Below are 20363 nucleotides of genomic sequence, written 5' to 3'. Positions count from 1 at the left end.
CACATTACATGTTTTTACTGACGGTTTTGTCATCACTTTTTATGTTCTATACTCACTGGTTGCACCAGGGCAACAATTGTTGGACTCAATTACATTTTCTATCTATATAATTTGATATTTATGGACTTGTGATCCCTATTTAGTCCTTACTACTTCATACACTTTTGTGTTTCACCTAGCTACATTCACAGCATATTCTCTCCTGGATATCCGCCCCTGTTCTTCTTTTTTTATATAATTTTCCTATACCATATAGATTGAGGCACTGTGGCCTATAACTTTTATCTGTATTGTTTTTTCCCTTTTGTTACTTTTTCTTGGTACCAGAATTTTATACTAATTAAACTATATTGGATTGGACTTATGGTTAGTTTTGTGGTGCTCTTTTCTGTCCTTGACCATAAATATCTGAAAGGTAAGTTCTACTTACAGGCCTATTACCTCCAAATCAGCACTCTAATGGTATGTATACACGGAGTTTGGCCAGCCTCACACTCCGTATTTTACGGCCGTAATACGCCACAAAATTCAAAAAATGGTGATCCGTAAGTACTCCGTAGGCAGGGTGTGTCAGCGTATTTTGCGCATGGCATCCTCCGTATGTAATCCGTATGGCATCCGTACTGCGAGATTTTCTCGCAGGCTTGCAAAACCGACATACGGACATACAATGGATCCATGTGCTCAAAAAATCGAGCGTGGGAAAATATTCTGAAAAGTTCCCAGGCTCGAGTTCATATGAGGACATCCAGCAGAGGGCGCATCACCGCAACTGAAGGTAACTACAGGTCATTGACCTACATTCCATTCATTCCCCGGGGTTTTACAGGCAGGAACACAGCTGCATTAGCAGAGCTTCTGCTTGTAAAATTAGTTAACCCTTTCAGATGGATTTACAGTGTGGGTCGAGACTGATCGTCGGAAGGTATGGGATATTGCTGTTTTTTTATTTTAGATTTTTTACAGAACGAGGGTCTTCAGGTGGATTACCAGTATAATAAAATATTACAAAAAACTGTGTATTTATTTAATTAAAATACTTTGTAATAATGTGTGTGTATGTTTTTTAACCATTTCATACTATTAGATTAATAATGGATAGGTGTCATAATTGACGCCTCTCCATTATTAATCTGGCTTAATGTCACCTTACAATAGCAAGGTGACATTAACCCTTCATTACCCCATATCCCACCGCTACACGGGAATGGGAAGAGAGTGGCCAAGTGCCAGAATAGGCGCATCTACCAGATGTGCCTTTTCTGGGGTGGCTGGGGGCAGATGTTTTTAGCCGGGGGTAACATAGTAACATAGTAACATAGTTAGTAAGGCCGAAAAAAGACATTTGTCCATCCAGTTCAGCCTATATTCCATCATAATAAATCCCCAGATCTACGTCCTTCTACAGAACCTAATTGTATGATACAATATTGTTCTGCTCCAGGAAGACATCCAGGCCTCTCTTGAACCCCTCGACTGAGTTCGCCATCACCACCTCCTCAGGCAAGCAATTCCAGATTCTCACTGCCCTAACAGTAAAGAATCCTCTTCTATGTTGGTGGAAAAACCTTCTCTCCTCCAGACGCAAAGAATGCCCCCTTGTGCCCGTCACCTTCCTTGGTATAAACAGATCCTCAGCGAGATATTTGTATTGTCCCCTTATATACTTATACATGGTTATTAGATCGCCCCTCAGTCGTCTTTTTTCTAGACTAAATAATCCTAATTTCGCTAATCTATCTGGGTATTGTAGTTCTCCCATCCCCTTTATTAATTTTGTTGCCCTCCTTTGTACTCTCTCTAGTTCCATTATATCCTTCCTGAGCACCGGTGCCCAAAACTGGACACAGTACTCCATGTGCGGTCTAACTAGGGATTTGTACAGAGGCAGTATAATGCTCTCATCATGTGTATCCAGACCTCTTTTAATGCACCCCATGATCCTGTTTGCCTTGGCAGCTGCTGCCTGGCACTGGCTGCTCCAGGTAAGTTTATCATTAACTAGGATCCCCAAGTACTTCTCCCTGTCAGATTTACCCAGTGGTTTCCCATTCAGTGTGTAATGGTGACATTGATTCCTTCTTCCCATGTGTATAACCTTACATTTATCATTGTTAAACCTCATCTGCCACCTTTCAGCCCAAGTTTCCAACTTATCCAGATCCATCTGTAACAGAATACTATCTTCACTTGTATTAACTGCTTTACATAGTTTTGTATCATCTGCAAATATCGATATTTTACTGTGTAAACCTTCTACCAGATCATTAATGAATATGTTGAAGAGAACAGGTCCCAATACTGACCCCTGCGGTACCCCACTGGTCACAGCGACCCAGTTAGAGACTATACCATTTATAACCACCCTCTGCTTTCTATCACTAAGCCAGTTACTAACCCATTTACACACAATTTCCCCCAGACCAAGCATTCTCATTTTGTGTACCAACCTCTTGTGCGGCACGGTATCAAACGCTTTGGAAAAATCGAGATATACCACGTCCAATGACTCACCGTGGTCCAGCCTATAACTTACCTCTTCATAAAAACTGATTAGATTGGTTTGACAGGAGCGATTTCTCATAAACCCATGCTGATATGGAGTTAAACAGTTATTCTCATTGAGATAATCCAGAATAACATCCCTCAGAAACCCTTCAAATATTTTACCAACAATAGAGGTTAGACTTACTGGCCTATAATTTCCAGGTTCACTTTTAGAGCCCTTTTTGAATATTGGCACCACATTTGCTATGCGCCAATCCTGCGGAACAGACCCTGTCGCTATAGAGTCCCTAAAAATAAGAAATAATGGTTTATCTATTACATTACTTAGTTCTCTTAGTACTCGTGGGTGTATGCCATCCGGACCCGGAGATTTATCTATTTTAATCTTATTTAGCCGGTTTCGCACCTCTTCTTGGGTTAGATTGGTGACCCTTAATATAGGGTTTTCATTGTTTCTTGGGATTTCACCTAGCATTTCATTTTCCACTGTGAATACCGTGGAGAAGAAGGTGTTTAATATGTTAGCTTTTTCCTCGTCATCTACAACCATTCTTTCCTCACTATTTTTTAAGGGGCCTACATTTTCAGTTTTTATTCTTTTACTATTGATATAGTTGAAGAACAGTTTGGGATTAGTTTTACTCTCCTTAGCAATGTGCTTCTCTGTTTCCTTTTTGGCAGCTTTAATTAGTTTTTTAGATAAAGTATTTTTCTCCCTATAGTTTTTTAGAGCTTCAATGGTGCCATCCTGCTTTAGTAGTGCAAATGCTTTCTTTTTACTGTTAATTGCCTGTCTTACTTCTTTGTTTAGCCACATTGGGTTTTTCCTATTTCTAGTCCTTTTATTCCCACAAGGTATAAACCGCTTACACTGCCTATTTAGGATGTTCTTAAACATTTCCCATTTATTATCTGTATTCTTATTTCTGAGGATATTGTCCCAGTCTACCAGATTAAGGGCATCTCTAAGCTGGTCAAACTTTGCCTTCCTAAAGTTCAGTGTTTTTGTGACTCCCTGACAAGTCCCCCTAGTGAAAGACAGGTGAAACTGTACAATATTGTGGTCGCTATTTCCTAGATGCCCGACCACCTGCAGATTTGTTATTCTGTCAGGTCTATTAGATAGTATTAGGTCTAAAAGTGCTGCTCCTCTGGTTGGATTCTGCACCAATTGTGAAAGATAATTTTTCTTGGTTATTAGCAGAAACCTGTTGCCTTTATGGGGGTGTGGGCCAATAACCATGGACCCTCTCCAGGCTATTAATATCTGCCCTCAGTCACTGGCTTTACCACTCTGGCGGAGAAAATTGCGCGGGAGCCCACGCCAATTTTTCTGCGATTTAACCCTTTAATAGCTAGAGCGCCCAAATTTTGCACATACACACTACTAACATAAGTAGTGTGGAATATGCAAAAAAAAAGGGATATGAGATAGTTTACTGTATGTAAACCATGTCTCATATCAAGTCGGGTTTGGGAAGGAGATAGCAAAAGCCGTTAATTGAATTACCAGCTTTTAAGCTATCTAGCACTGTATGAAATATTAATATATATACATATATGTGTCTCACTGACATATATATATATATATATATATATATATATACCGTATATACTCGAATATAAGCCGAGATTTTCAGCCCAAATTTTTGGGCTGAAAGTGCCCTTCTCGGCTTATACTCGAGTCAATGTGGGTGGCAGCGTCGGCGGGTGAGGGGGTGAGGGCGCTGAGGTATACTTACCTAGTCCCAGCGATCCTCGCGCTGTCCCTGCCGTCCCACGGGCTTCTGTGCTGCAGCTTCTTCCCCTCTTCAGCGGTCACGTGGGACCGCTCATTAGAGATATGAATAAGCGGCTCCACCTCCCATAGGGGCGGAGCCGCCTATTCATTCCTCTAATCAGCGGTGCCGGTGACCGCTGACAGGAAGAGCTGCGGCACCGAAGACCAGGCAGAGGGACAGCGCGAGGATCGCCAGGACTAGGTAAGTATAACATATTCACCTGTCCTCGTTCCAGCCGCCGAGCGTCGCTCCATCTTCCCGGCCGGCGCCTCCATCTTCCCGGCGTCTGCGCTCTGACTGTTCAGGCAGAGGGCGCGATGACGCATACAGTGTGCGCGGCGCCCTCTGCCTGATCAGTCAGAGCAGAGACGCCGGGAAGATGGAGGCGCCGGAACGAGACGCCGGGAGCTGCAATCAAGGGAGGTGAGTATGTGGTTTTTTTTTTTTTATTGCAGCAGCGGCGGCAGAGATTTCTATGGGGCACAATGAACGGTGCAGAGCACCGTATATGGCACAGCAATGGGGCACAATGAACGGTGCAAAGCACCGTATATGGCACAGCAATGGGGCACAATGAACGGTGCAGAGCACCGTATATGGCACAGCAATGGGGCACAATGAACGGAGCAGAGCACCGTATATGGGCACAGATATGGGGCACAATGAACGGTGCAGAGCACCGTATATGGCACAGCAATGGGGCACAATGAACGGAGCAGAGCACCGTATATGGGCACAGATATGCACAATGAACGGTGCAGAGCACTGTATATGGCACAGCAATGGGGCACAATGAACGGAGCAGAGCACCGTATATGGGCACAGATATGGGGCACAATGAACGGTGCAGAGCACCGTATATGGCACAGCAATGGGGCACAATGAACGGAGCAGAGCACCGTATATGGGCACAGATATGGGGCACAATGAACGGTGCAGAGCACCGTATATGGCACAGCAATGGGGCACAATGAACGGAGCAGAGCACCGTATATGGGCACAGATATGCACAATGAACGGTGCAGAGCACTGTATATGGCACAGCAATGGGGCACAATGAACGGTGCAGAGCACCGTATATGGCACAGCAATGGGGCACAATGAACGGTGCAGAGCACCGTATATGGCACAGCAATGGGGCACAATGAACGGTGCAGAGCACTGTATATGGCACAGCAACGGGGCACAATGAACGGTGCAGAGCACCGTATATGGCACAGCAATGGGGCACAATGAACGGTGCAGAGCACCGTATATGGCACAGCAATGGGGCACAATGAACGGTGCAGAGCACTGTATATGGCACAGCAATGGGGCACAATGAACGGTGCAGAGCACTGTATATGGCACAGCTATGGGGCACAATGAACGGTGCAGAGCACTATATGGGGCACAGCTATGGGGAAATAATGAACGGTGTAGAGCACTATATGGCACAGCTATGGGGAAATAATGATCTATTTTTATTTTTGAAATTCACCGGTAAATGCTGCATTTCCACCCTAGGCTTATACTCGAGTCAATAAGTTTTCCCAGTTTTTTGTGGCAAAATTAGGGGGGTCGGCTTATACTCGGGTCGGCTTATACTCGAGTATATACGGTATATATATATATATATATATATATATATATATATATACATATACCCCTATACTATGTGTAGACATTTATCCTAGATATTCTATTCTAACCTGTCAAGTGTGATTTTACTGTACACCGCACTGAATTGCCGGCTTTTCTATAGAACACCGCTGCGTATTTCTCGCAAGTCACACTGTTGGTCCATGTGTAATCCGTATTTTTCTGGCCCCCATAGACTTTCATTGGTGTATTCTTTGCGCAATATGGTGACAAACGCAGCATGCTGCGTTTTTCTACGGCCGTATAATATGGATCAGTAAAATACGGCTGATAGGAGCTGGGGCATAGAGAAACATTGTACCGTATGCAATTCGTATTTTCAGCACCTCTCTTACGTCTGTAAAACACGCTAGTGTGAGGCCGGCCTTAGTTTACGAGAATTTTCAAAAAGAGTCTGCTCTTAAATCCCCATCAAAACCTGTGTCAAATACTCTCTGAATAAGGCCGGAGTCACACAACAGCAAGATACGGCCGAGTCTCGCAGGTTAAAAACAAGCTCTGGCACCGGCACTCCGGAGCGGAGCGTGCGGCTCCATGTATTGCTATGCGGTCGCACGCTCCGCTCTGGAGTGCCGGTGCCAGAGCTTGGTTTAACCTGCGAGACTCGGCCGTATCTCGCTGTGTGTGATCCCGGCCTAAGTGTCCGACAGATTTTAATGGGAGAAGCTCCTTCAATGCACACAGTACTGTTTTTTTTTCATGTGGTTTTGAACATTTTGCATTAAAACTAATATGAAGCTAATTCTAAAACAGTTTGAAGCATTTCAATGTAGATTTGCAATAAAATCATTTTCTAAATCCTCATAAAAACTGTGTGAACAGGCCCTAAAGAGGAAGAGGTGATGCATGCACTTGGCTCTCTACAATAGACCATGTTTTTTTTTTGTTTCATGCCTAATGATTCAGAACTCCCATAAACTACAGTGGGACGAGCACACACACGGATGACACTTGTCAAATTCATATACTCTTTTCTGAAGCCACACTGATCTAGAGACCACATTGTCCTGAAGTATGAGAGATGTCTACACAGGGCGCCATTAGTACTTGCCAGTCCCTGCCCCTCAGCTGCTGCCACTACTGCTCACGTATAGCTAACCTGTCAAATAACCTGTGCATATGATTGGGGCACACAGAATATCATTGTGGGCTGCATGTGACCCCCGGCTGCAGGTCGTGCACCCTTGGCCTAAATGATATCTAAGCTGATTTAGGCTGGGGCTATATGGCAACATCTCACATGTAATATGCCATGGAATAAATAATAAATAATAACATAGACCGTGGCACAGATTGTGTGGCTGAAGATGGTTGTATGCCACAGCTATGTTGCAGCATGGTACACGTGAATGCTGCCATGTAGGAGTCGCATACAGCAATCACTGCCCACACAACCTGTGTCATGGCCTAAGTATACCAGCCAGGAGCGATAGCAGGTACACGGTTTGCAGTCACATCCAGGCCATGGAGTTCGGGGGCCCAATAAGTCCCTTTGGCCCCTAAGAGAAGACCAGTTCTATGACAGACCCGTGGTAGTTGGAGGTTTAGCACTGGGGTCACACACTGCACGTCACGCTGCCATTTGAATCCCACTTTTATCCTTAATAAATTTGTAAGTTTTTGAAAGCTGGATTTTTTTTTCACTTTTTTTGGATTACTTGCTCACGTGATGACTACACGATATCCGTGCTTCCCCACAACACATGCCGACAGGTGAGCTGGTATATATATATTTTTTTTCTTTTTTCTGCTGCATGATTTAGTGTTATGACTAAGGCTGGCGTCACACTAGGCGTAAGTAAATACGGTCCATTTTTTACGGCCGTAATACGCAGTAATTGTCCCAAAACACTGTTCCGTATTCAATGCGAGGATGCGATTTTTACGCACAAATTTATCCATGTGTCATCCGTATGGCATCCGTATGGCTTCCATATGGCGATTTTTTTCTCGCAGGCTTGCAAAATGTACATATCATGGATCCATCGGCTCAAATATTCTTTAAAACATATATACAGTCTATATATATATATATATGTGTGTGTCAGTGATATATATATATATATATATATATATATATATATATATATATATATATATATTTATATATATATATATATATATTTATTTATTTAATACAGCACTAGATAGCTTAAAAGCCGGTATTTCAATTGCCGGCTTTTCCTATCTCCTTCACAAACCCGGCAGGATATGAAACATGGTTTACATACAGTAAACCATCTCATATCCCTTTTTTTATTACATATTCCTCTTTAGTAGTGTAAGAAGTGTCTTTGTGTCAAATGTGGGGTATCTAGCTATTAGATTAAAGGGTTAAATCCCGGAAAAAATTGGCGTGGGCTCCCGCGCAATTTTCTCCGCCAGAGTGGGAAAGCCAGTGACTGAGGGCAGATATTAATATCCTAAAGAGGGTTCATGGTTATTGCCCTTCCCCCCCTGGCTAAAAACATCTGCCCTCAGCCACCCCAGAAAAGGCACATCTGGAAGATGCGCCTATTCTGGCACTTAGCCTCTCTCTTCCCATTCCCCTGTTGTGGTGGGATATGGGGTAATATAGGGTTAATGTCACCTTGCTATTGTAAGGTGACATTAAGCCAGGTTAATAATGGAAAGGCATCAATAAGACACCTATCCATTATTAATCCAATAGTAGTAAATGGTTAATAAAGCACACACACATTATTAAAAAGTATTTTAATGAAATAAAGACACATGGTGTTTTAATATTTTATTACACTCTTAATCCACCTGAACACCCTTGTCACCTGAAACAAAGTTAAAAAAACAAACAACAATATTCCATACCTTCCGTCATTACAGTCTTGTCCCACGCTGTAAATCCATCTGAAGGGGTTAAATCATTTTACACCCAGGAGCTCTGCTAATTCAGCAGCCCCTGCCTGTAAAACTTGGTGAATGAATGGAATGCAGGGGAATGTACTGTAGTTACCTCGATGCACCCTGAACAGTGATCCATATTCAATGCGAGGATGCGATTTTTTTCTCCAAAAATTATCCGTGTGTCATCCATATGGCGTGGGAAAATATTCTGAAAAGTTCCCAGGCTCAAGTTCATATGAGTTTATGCCAGCAGAGGGCGCATCACCGCGACTTGAGGTAACTACAGTACATTCCCCTGCATTCCATTCATTCACCAAGTTTTACAGTCAGGAATGGCTGCATTAGCAGAGCTCCTGGGTGTAAAATGATTTAACCCCTTTAGATGGATTTACAGCGTGGGACGAGATTGTAACAATGGAAGGTATGGAATAGTTTGTTTTTTTAACTTTGTTTCAGGTGACAAGGGTCTTCAGGTGGATTAAGAGTATAATAAAATATTAAAACACCATGTGTCTTTACTTCATTACAATACTTTTTAATAATGTGTGTGTTTTATTAACCATTTCGTACTATTGGATTAATAATGCATAGGTGTCATAATTGACGCCTCTCCATTATTAATCTGGCTTAATGTCACCTTACAATAGCAAGGTGACATTAACCCTTCATTACCCCATATCCCACCACTACACAGGAATGGGAAGAGAGTGGCCAAGTGCCAGAATAGGCGCATCTTCCAGATGTGCCTTTTCTGGGGTGGCTGGGGGCAGATGTTTTTAGCATGATGGGGGGGGGGGGGGAGGGCAATAACCGTGGACCCTCTCCAGGCTATTAATATCTGCCCTCAGTCACTGGCTTTACTACTCTGGCGGAGAAAATTGTGCGGGAGCCCACGCCAATTTTTTCCGCCATTTAACCTTTTAATTTAATAGCTAGAACGGCCAAATTTTGCACATACACACTACTGACATTAGTAGTGTGGAATATGCAAAAAAATGGGGATATGAGATGGTTTACTGTATGTAAACCAGGTCTCATATCATGTCGGGTTTAGGAAGGAGAAAGCAAAAGTCGGTAATTGAATTACCAGCTTTAAAGCTATCTCGCGCTGGATGAAATATTAATATATATACATATATGTGTCTCACTGACATATATAGATATATATATATATACCTATACTATGTGTACACATTTATTCTACCTATTCTACTGTAAGCTGTCAGTGTGATTTTACTGTACACCGCACTGAATTGCCGGCTTTTCTCGCTAACCCCGCTGCGTATTTCTTGCAAGTCACACTGCTGGTCCGTGTGTAATCCGTATTTTTATGGCTTCCATAGACTTGCATTGGCGATTTTTTTGCGCAATACGGTGACAAACGCAGCATGCTGCGATTTTCTATGGCCGTAGAAGACCGTATAATTCGGATCAGTAAAATACGGCAGATAGGAGCTGGGGCATAGAGAATAATTGGGCTGTGTGTAATGCGTGTTTTACGGACGTATTTAATGCGCTCATACATCCGTAAAACTCGCTAGTGTGACGCTGGCCTGACACGTCATTAACCCCGCAGCAATGACTGCAGCTGAGTGAAAGTAGGGCCAATTTGGGCTACGAGGTACCTGCTCCCTCCCTCCATAGGATGCACTCAGCACTGGGACTGGTGGGAAGGATTGAGCGCTGCACTTCCACATCCGGCCGGTAGGTGTCAGTGTCGGCTGTGGATCCGCCAGTCAGGGCTGGGCAGGAAGCATTTCCCTTCCCCCCTCACACCTCCCTCTAGAACTTGTCTCCTCTCTCCGGCTGTCAGAGTGCGAGCTAGACTGGCTGCAGACAGAGGCAGGAGGAGAGTGCTGGTCCCAGACACGGAGCCTGTGTGCAGACACTGCAGGGGGAGGTAAGAGCCAGGCACCGCACCACCACTGTGCCTGCTGCTGCTGCTGCTGCTGCTCTGGTGTGGGGGCAGTGCCCAGTCACTGGGCTGCAGCTGGAGCTTTTCTGGGAGTCGGGGAGGAGCTGCTGCTGGCAGAAAAGTGACAGAGGCCCAAGTTTAATTGTGTGTGCTGGGAAAGCCACATCTGCCCTGTGATGCCAGGCACATCTGTGGTGAGCACCTCCTCCTCCTCAGGTGCCAGGATGGCTGCTGCCATGAGTTTATTATGGAGGGGGTGTGCCCAGTGCCCATGCTCCTGGGTACCAAGATGCAGGCTGCATACCCCTGTGTGCCCGCTGCCGTGTGTGATGCCACTTTGTATTTACCGCCTCCTCGTGCTTATTCTGACTTGGTTGAAGTATCAGAAATTCTTTAACGTGGCCGATCTATATCCCAGCCTGGTCCGTTGTATGGAACCTGTGCGCCCGATGTACGGACTGACAATATGGATACGGTGTAGTTTATATTCTTATGTATTATTGCAGTATTTCTATTTCATGGGCTCTAGTTCTACTCTCTCCCAGTATCAAGGTGATGCAGGTTAATCTGATTTCCTATGTAAAGCTCCAGAAAGTGCATTTGGCTCATTTTATCAATAGTGTCCCATAAAGGGGGCGTCGTGCGTACCTAGAGCAGATTGTGCCCAATGTATCAGGACGGCACATGCGGCATAATACACTTGGCACAACCCGTGGCTTTCTAAGAAATCTTGTCTGACGGAGGTCACATCCCCAATGTCGTATGTGCACGATGGCCATCGCCTCTGCACTAGATAATGGCTAGGCCCAAAGGCAACTTGTTGCACGTGATTTTATTATTTTTTTTTTTGGAGGGGGGGGGGGGGGTTGCAATGGCTTTTTGGTTCATCAGAAGACAAGGATTGTGAATGAGTGACTTAAGAATTTTTTTTTCTGACCTATTCTATTCAATGCATAAAAAGCTAAAGTACAGCGTTTTTCATGCTATTAGTGCTTTTTTTTTTTTTTTAATTTTTTCTTCTATGTTGGGAAAAACTGCAAAAAAAAAAAAAAGCGCCTTGTGAATATGCACTGAAGAGATGTTCACACGTCGCCGATCTGCCACATCAGCCGTGTTTCCTAAAATAATTTCTCTTATATAGTGTACATGAAACTTTAGAAATCGCTTTGAGTGGATTTTGTCTTCGTTCCTGGGGGAAGCACTGCATCTCCATAGCCGCTTTCCTTCCTTCAGCTGCATTGATATCAGATTGCAGGTTTGGAGTACAGATGATGGCAGTGATGGGTCAGCTCAGCGCCTGTCTCACTAGCCCTGAAGATGAGGTGCTGCAGCAGACTGTACTGATCAGCGCAGAGGAGACAGGTGCTGACCGTTCTACTGCAATCATCTGTACTCCTCCTGAATGTCCTGACTTCAGTGCAGAGGCTTGGAGGCCGCTTGCGTATTCATTTTACAGGGTGAAGACCAATCCTCTTAAAAGGCCTCTACTACCTGCCGTTTTTTTTTTTCATTTATAGAACACATACCTGCTATCTGTGGTGCTATTCATGTCATTTCACATGTCATTTGTTCCTGCAATACTTGGACATGCCTGTCTACAAATCTTACAGGTCCATGAAAAGCACGTACAGCACACAGATGGCGTCAATGTTCTGTCCGTATTTTATCATTGCAAACGATTGATAACTTGCAAAGCTATCTGAAAAAAACAAACTGATGGTAAAAATGGCTATATGGACCATACACTGACACTAGCGCCATTTTCTTCATGTACATATTTAAAAATGGACGCTTGAATGAGGTCTAAAAGTGACTTTCATAGCTCCATGCTGCACAAAATGTGTTCAGGTGGTTACTCTGGAACAAAATCTGTGGCAGAAGTTCAGTACTAAATGTTAACTACTGCTGCAGATAATTATCATGGTGTAAGACTGTCCTCTGTGTGCCATGCAGGCAAGATATTGTGCCATGTCCATGGAGAAGGAAAGTTTGACCCTGGTTCCGTGACCTCTATAGACAATGTATTTATGCAGATTGCTACATGGCATCAACAGACCACTAACTTATTTACTGAGCTAATGAGTCTGGGATCTGTTGTATAGGAGAAAAGATGAACTCCTGTTTGTGAACAGTGGGACAATGCAGAACTCTTGTCCTGGGCAGACGTGGACCCACCAGTGATGCCTGCTTCTGGTGATATAGAATGACTTGGCTGGCAATCAGTGGTACAGAACTAGTAGTCTGTGGAAGTGGTGAGACGTGTACATTACCATCGCCAGCACTTCAGAGGTACTGCAACTAACATGTGCAGACTTGGTTGACAGGTTGTAGTAGTGATGTTATGTCTTCAGCCCCTGGGACTGCTGCAGCCGATCGCTGTGCTAAGCAGCTTGTGTGATCTACATAACACATATATTCTATTTTTAATTTTCAGAATTGTTAAAAAAACAAACAAAAAAAACGAATTTACCTCATCAATCCTCTTAACTCTCAGGCTGCCGTCACACTAGCAGTATTTGGTCAGTATTTTACATCAGTATTTGTAAGCCAAAACCAGGAGTGGGTGATAAATGCAGAAGTGGTGCATATGTCTCTATTATACTTTTCCTCTAATTGTTCCACTCCTGGTTTTGGCTACAAATACTGATGTAAAATACTGACCAAATACTGCTAGTGTGACGGCAGCCTAATTCTGCACAGTACTCATTTTGTCAAAGCTGCAAGATCTTCTGACTTCAGTGTCCTGCATTGTGGTCTCATTGTGACATTCTATCCTGCCATTAGGGTAAAGGGTCTCTGGGAAGCCACCGATCATGTTGGGGCTGAACGACACGAAGTCTCTTGTAGGAATAGTCTTTGGGGCTCATTCACACTTCAGTTTTTCACATACAAGTGCTGTTTGTGTTATGTATAGCACTTGTTCTTATCACAGTCTATGGGGCTGCTCACATGCCGCATCTTTCCTTGGACCGAGGGGTCTCCTTGAATTCCGAGACATGTCCGCTTAAAATTGGCAATGCAAGTCTATGGGTCAGTGGAAAAAAAAATTTAAAAAAATCTGACTGCATCCGGATGCATTTGCTGTTTGTTTTTCACTGATAGAAGGTGGAGAACCCTTTTTTTTTTTTTTTTTTTTTCTTTTCTTCCTTCTCGCCAGTGAAAAATATTAATGACACGCTGATGAAAATCTGATATTCGAACGCAACCTCCCCCCACCCCTGACTTCTGCATGAGGCATTACTGATGGGGATTTCTTTTTTCTTTAATTTTTCTCTTCCCCACTCGTATGTTGGGGGTGAATTATGGTTTTTAAAATAAAAAAATATATTTTTTTAAATGGTTATTTTAATAAAACTTATCTTAATGTTCGGTTTTAAATGGAATCTGTCAGCAGGTGTTTGCTAACTCATCTGAGAGCAGCATGATATAGGAAAAGAGAAGCTGAATCCAATGATGTATCACTTAGTTTACTGGGTGTAGCTGTGCTCACACAGAGGTTTTAGAATGAATCAGAGCTGAGAAAGCTAACCCCGCCCACACCAGGCTCATGTACAAAGTCCATAGACAGTGAGGTGCTTAGTTGCTGGACTAGTCCAGCAATGTTAATCTTAGTGATAAATCCTTCAGTTAGTAAACAGCACCCACTGACAAGTGACACATCCCTGAGGTGTTTCAGCCTCGATCTCCTGCTGTCTTCAGATTACATAGTAAAAACCTGCTGACAGATTTCCTTTAAGTGCTTTATTTAGAAAGCATCTCAGTGTATTTCCCCCCTACTTTAACACTGCAATTCAGAAGGAAACAAACTAATAGGAACTTGGATGTAGTAGTCAGCAACACCATAATAGAAAACTGATGTCAGCTGGAAATGTTTTGTCAGTTATATACAACTTGAGCTTCTTTCCTAGTTTTGGTGGTTGAGCTCACACTGTCCTGGTCCCCCACTCATCACTCCATTGGAGGCTTCCCAAAAATGGTGTTCAGATGGTTTTTGGTTATTCAAAAACAAACCCACAGTGCTGATCGGAGACCAGTACATGAGACCCCTGCCTTGCTTTCTGTGTTCTTTCTTGTGTTTTAAAACTATATTCCTGAACTTTTCAGTTTTCACTTTATTAAGCATCATGATAGACTGACACTTCCCCAGTTCTGCAGAGATCATATCTCAGGAAAGATGACTGCCTCCATAATCGCATACAGAATATAGATTAGAAAAATAAAAATTAAGTATCTTAGTTTTGGGGTGCGTGCCCACGATCAGGAAATGGTAGCGCTTTGCACAAAACATATTTTCAGTGTGAAATCTGCATGTGTACATTGAACACATGCAGATTTACTGCATCAAATACGTTATATTGTGGAAACTTCATGCTGCGACTCGTAAACCCGCACCGCGGATGAGTTTCCACAACATCAAATAGACGCAGCACAGGTGAGCTGCCCTCATTATTCTCCTTTCCAGACTGTGGGCACACCATAGGAAAATAGATAAATGAGGGGGCTGAATATTTCTGCTCCATATAGCGGTTTAATAATGACACAACTGTGATCCAAATTTGAGTATTTGGCATCCTATTATGTCTTAATCGTGACTGGTAGGTCGTCTATGGTTGTTCATCGCTTGGACCTAGCTGCTGTGTATCACCAATGAAAGCTGACCATGATTGACACCAGAGCTAGCCCAGTTTTGAGCGGCTCTGGTACCTATGTGGTGGTTTCCATGTATGAGTTTTATTTATTTTTTCCTGAGTGGTCATCACAAAGCAGAGACTTGACCAATATTGATACAGGTGTTTGCTCAAAATTGCCAATGCAAGTCTATGGATCTGTGATGGCACGCAAATGCCATTCTCCACTGTCCCCGTTATCCAAAAGAACTGATTAAACTGTTAAAATCTAACACTCTGATCAAAACACTGGCCAAACCTGATTAATTGCAGTGAAAAATCACTGTCACTGATGCTAGGAGTTGGGCCTCCTTCAACTTGGATCTCCGCACCACTTGTCTATTGAGTGTGGATAAAGGGTGATTGAGCAATATTGGCCTTGAAGTATTTAGGGTTCATCCTATTTTAATGAGCTGTGCCTTAATGGGGTTTTCTCTAGTAGCCTTCCACGACAGCCACCAGGAGGTTGTCTCCATTCCCTAATGGGGGACAGGAAGCACAAGAGGTTAAAAACCCCTCCCACCTCCCATTAACCAGTGTCTTTCCTGTCCCCCATGGGGCATGGAGAGGTTCCTGATGCGCTGCTGCGGCGGCTATAAGCAGAGTACCTGTATTAATTTTCTTGCCGGGCACTTAAGGTCGGGCCCCCCTCGGCTTCCTCCTGCGCTGTGCCTCCCGTCTCCTCGGGATTCTGGGACCGGTTTCCCCGGCCTCCTGCGTCCTCTTGCGGGGATAAAGCTGGTCGGGGTGCCCGCCGGAGGCCTCCCTGAGCTCTCCGGCGTTTCCCCCTCCAGCGCGCGCTGTTCGGCGACCCGGAAGTCAGGTGAAGCTCCACTTCCGGGTCGGCGCTCCTGTGCAGGAGCGATACAGGCCAGAGAGATGGATTACCGAACGGCGTGCGAGGCACGCTGCATCCTCGCACGCCTGCCTGGGACTCCGGAGGGGGAGGGGCGGCTAATTGCCACGCGCTGGTGCAGGCTTATTTTCTACATAAGCTGCGAAGACGTCTCAGGTAAGCTGCTGTAAGCATGGATGCGTCTTGCCCTGCAGCTGCAGAGCCCAGCGCTCCCCAAGCCCTAGTAAGTACGGCAGAGGGGGTCCCATTTAAAGGCACATTTTTCAATATACCTTTTCTTACACGGCTTCCTCTCTCATTGCAGGGAGTCAAGCCTGGCCCTAAAAACATTACCAAGCGCAAATGTGCCACCTATAATGTAAAAATGCCACCAGATTGGGAGAAAAAGTTATGCCAACCTTGCACGGATAAAATCGTCAGAGCGGAACACCCTTCTTTGATTGATGAAATTCGCTCCTTGGTTAGGCAGGAGGTTCAAACCTCTTTGGCCACACTCGCCCCACCTCCACCGCCACCACCATCCTCACCTGGTCCATCACTCCCTAAAAAGAGGAAAATCCAGGAGTACTCTGAGTCAGAGTCTGAGGGGTCTTATACGTCTTCCTCTGTCAAATGGGAAGATGCGTTACCCCGTAAATCTGCGGAAATTAGGAAATACCTTTTTTCCTCTGAATATATTGAGGAATTGGTATCTGCAGTGAGGAACACTATGGGGCTAAAAGAGGAATCAGTTCCTCAGTCTATACAAGACGAACTGTTCGGCATACATACTGAAAAACAACCCGGGTTCCCCGTCCATAAAAGCATAATTGATATGATTAATAATGAATGGGAATTGCCTGAGAAACGGCTAACAACGCCTCCAGACTTTAAGCATCGGTTCCCTCTTGAGGAGGACCTAATAAAATGGGACATTCCAAAAATTGATGTCCAGGTGGCTAGAGTGGCTAAAAAGACGGCTCTGCCGTTTGAGGATTCCTCCCAATTAAAAGACCCCTTGGATAGGAAGATTGAGAGCCTTCTCAAAAAATCCTGGGAAACGTCTACCTCAGCCCTCAGATACAATATAGCATCCACCTGCGTGGCCCGCTCTCTCTTTCGTTGGATACAAGAGTTAGAAAGCCACATCTCTCAGGGTACCCCAAGAGAGGAGGTACTGGACTCTTTGCCTATCTTACACAGGGCAACAGGTTTCCTTGCAGATGCCTCACTGGAATCTATCCGGGTGGCCGCCAGATCCTTGGTCCAGACAAATTCAGCCAGAATAGCTCTCTGGTTAAAGATGTGGAGCGGAGACGTTACGTCAAAAATAAAACTGTGTTCTATTCCCTTTAAGGGTGACTACGTGTTTGGGCCCTCCTTAGATGACATCTTAGAGAAAGCCACAGACAGAAAGAAAACCCTTCCTGAACAGAGACCTCCCAGGAAGCGTTTTTTTCGACCCTCCCAGCCCCAGCCCTCCCAGGGTAAAGGGAAAGGAAAGACCGGGAGGTGGAGTTATGCTAAAGAGAAGCCTAAGAATATCCTTATTCCCCAACAAACACAACAAGAAAAGCAATGACTCCGATCCGGTGGGGGGGAGGCTTTCGAACTTCGTTCACAGTTGGCAGAATATCTCCAACAGCCCCTGGGTGGTGAGTGTAATCCAACAGGGTCTACTGATAGAGTTCGATGCGCCTCCTCCCAGGATCTTAAGAGTCACCTCCCCGTCATCTCGGGAGACTCAAAAGTTGATGATGGCTGGAATACAGGACTTGCTAGACTCAAGAGCTATATCCATAGTCCCGGTGAACGAGCAAGGGGAAGGACACTATTCCCGTATCTTCATGATAAAAAAGCCTTCCGGGCAATCTCGTATTATAATAAATATGAAAGCTCTCAACAAATACATAACCTACCGCAAGTTCAAGATGGAATCAGTAAAAACAGCCATCCCTCTAATAGCTCCTCATTCATATATGGCAACAATAGACCTCAAGGATGCCTATTTCCATATTCCAATACATCCTTGGCACAGGAAATACCTGAGATTTGCGGTCCAATTCAACCAAAAAATCTTACATTTCCAGTACAATGTTCTCCCCTTTGGGATCTCTTCAGCCCCAAGGGTGTTTTCCAGAGTCATGGCGGAAGCAGTTGCCCATATCAGGAGCCAAGACATCGCTATAGTACCATACTTGGACGACCTGTTAATAATTGGTCCTTCCGCCGAAGTTCTCAATCAGAGAATTTCCAAAACTCTGAACATCTTACAGCTTTTGGGTTGGATTCCAAATCTAAAAAAGTCTCAGCTATCACCATCAAAGGTGAGGAAATTCCTCGGAGTCCTCTTGGATTCAGAAGGTCAAAAATCCTTCCTACCAGAGGAACATCGGATGAATCTAATTTCCAAGGTCTCACACTTCAGGAAACAACGTTCTCCGACCTTACGGGTTGCGATGTCTCTTCTGGGTTCGATGACGGCCTGTATACAATCAGTCCAGTGGGCTCAGAGCCACTCCAGAGTTTTGCAGGCGCACATCTTAGGGAACTGGAACGGGAATCCAAATTCCCTAAACAGAAGAGTTTACACTCCAGGGAAGGTAAAAGCCTCGTTAACCTGGTGGGCGATCCAATCAAACCTACTGAAGGGGGTCAACTGGGTGCAAGATCCGCTAATTACAGTAACAACGGACGCCAGTCAAAAAGGTTGGGGAGCAGTGGTCTCGCAAATTCCATTCCAGGGTCTCTGGAATCAGAAGGAAAGCTCCGGTTCCTCCAACTCCAGAGAACTGTTGGCAGTGGAGAGGGCCCTTCTGGCAGCCAGCAGTCTCGTTATAGGTCAACATGTCAGAGTGTACTCGGACAATATGACGACTGTTGCGCATCTTAAACACCAGGGGAGTCCAAAGTTCAACCAACTAAGAGCAATTTCAAACAGAATATTTTGCTGGGCAGAGAAACATCTCTCACTTTCAGCGATACACCTCAAGGGGTCAGTGAACGTTCAGGCAGATCGCCTAAGTCGTCACGTCTTGCATCCAGGAGAGTGGAGCCTGAAGGCGGACGTTTTCAAAATGTTGACAGACAGGTGGGGTCTTCCCGATATAGACCTTCTAGCGTCCAGCCAGAATGCACAAGTCGAGAACTACTTCTCCCTAAACCCCAAGGACAGGTCTCAAGGAGTAGACGCCTTTGCTCATACTTGGAGGTTCCATCTAGCATACGGGTTCCCTCCAATACCGTTACTTGCGAAGACCCTCCGGAAGATCCGGGACGATCAGGTCCAGACTATCTTAGTAGCTCCAGCATGGCCGAAGAGGAGCTGGTACCACCTCATCGAAGAACTGAAGGTGGACGGTCCAGTCTTTCTTCAAGTATCAGAAGATCTCCTCTGCCAGGGCCCCCTTTTATCATCCAGAACCACAGAAGTTCAAACTGGCAGCCTGGCTATTGAAGCCCAGGTACTAAGAGCTAGGGGCCTTTCAGAGTCGGTAATATCTACTCTACAGAAATCTAGAAAACCTATTACCAATGCCATATATGGCAAAATCTGGAATAGATTCTCCTCGTGGTGTCATCCTCATAAACCTGACCCTTTTCATCCTAATATTTCACAAATATTAGATTTTTTACAAAAAGGATTAGAGTTGGGGCTGAAGCCAAGTACCTTGAAAGTTCAAGTGTCAGCCTTAAGTTCCGTCTTTGATCGGGACCTTGCGGGTCATCGTTGGATAAAGAGGTTTATGGTCGCAGCATCAAGACATTGTCCAAGAAGACAAATTTTCGTGCCATCGTGGGACTTAAACATAGTCCTAAAAGGTCTTACGGTTCCTCCATTTGAGCCATTATCATCTTGTTCCTCGCAACTTCTGTCCTACAAGACGGCCTTCTTGGTTGCAATTTCTACCGCAAGAAGAGTAGGGGAAATACAAGCCCTTTCAATAAGAGAACCTTATCTTACCATTAGAGATGATTCCATTGTGTTCCGTCCAGATCCTTGTTTCCTACCGAAAGTAGTGTCAGAATTTCATCGATCACAGGATATAGTCCTCCCATCGTTCTGTCACAATCCTTCAAATCCGGAAGAACACAGATTCCATACTTTGGATGTACGACGTATAGTGTTATATTACTTAGAACATACTAAATCA

General features: G+C 44.4%; 1 protein-coding gene across 2 annotated transcripts in view; it reads left to right on the top strand.

The window, feature by feature from the left end:
• The first annotated feature begins 10576 nt into the window (after nucleotides 1-10576).
• LDLRAD4 (low density lipoprotein receptor class A domain containing 4) overlaps nucleotides 10577-20363 on the top strand; it is a 443648-nt gene continuing 433861 nt past the window's right edge. For both annotated transcript variants that reach the window (XR_011314078.1, XM_069731005.1), the window contains exon 1: nucleotides 10577-10692. The gene's annotated coding sequence lies outside the window, so the exon portion shown is untranslated. The remainder of the gene's footprint in view (nucleotides 10693-20363) is intronic.

This window comes from Ranitomeya imitator, chromosome 6 (assembly GCF_032444005.1).
Source record: "Ranitomeya imitator isolate aRanImi1 chromosome 6, aRanImi1.pri, whole genome shotgun sequence".
Lineage (NCBI taxonomy): Eukaryota > Metazoa > Chordata > Amphibia > Anura > Dendrobatidae > Ranitomeya > Ranitomeya imitator.
Note: the sequence above shows the minus strand (reverse complement) of the source record. Positions and strands in the feature narration are given on the sequence as shown.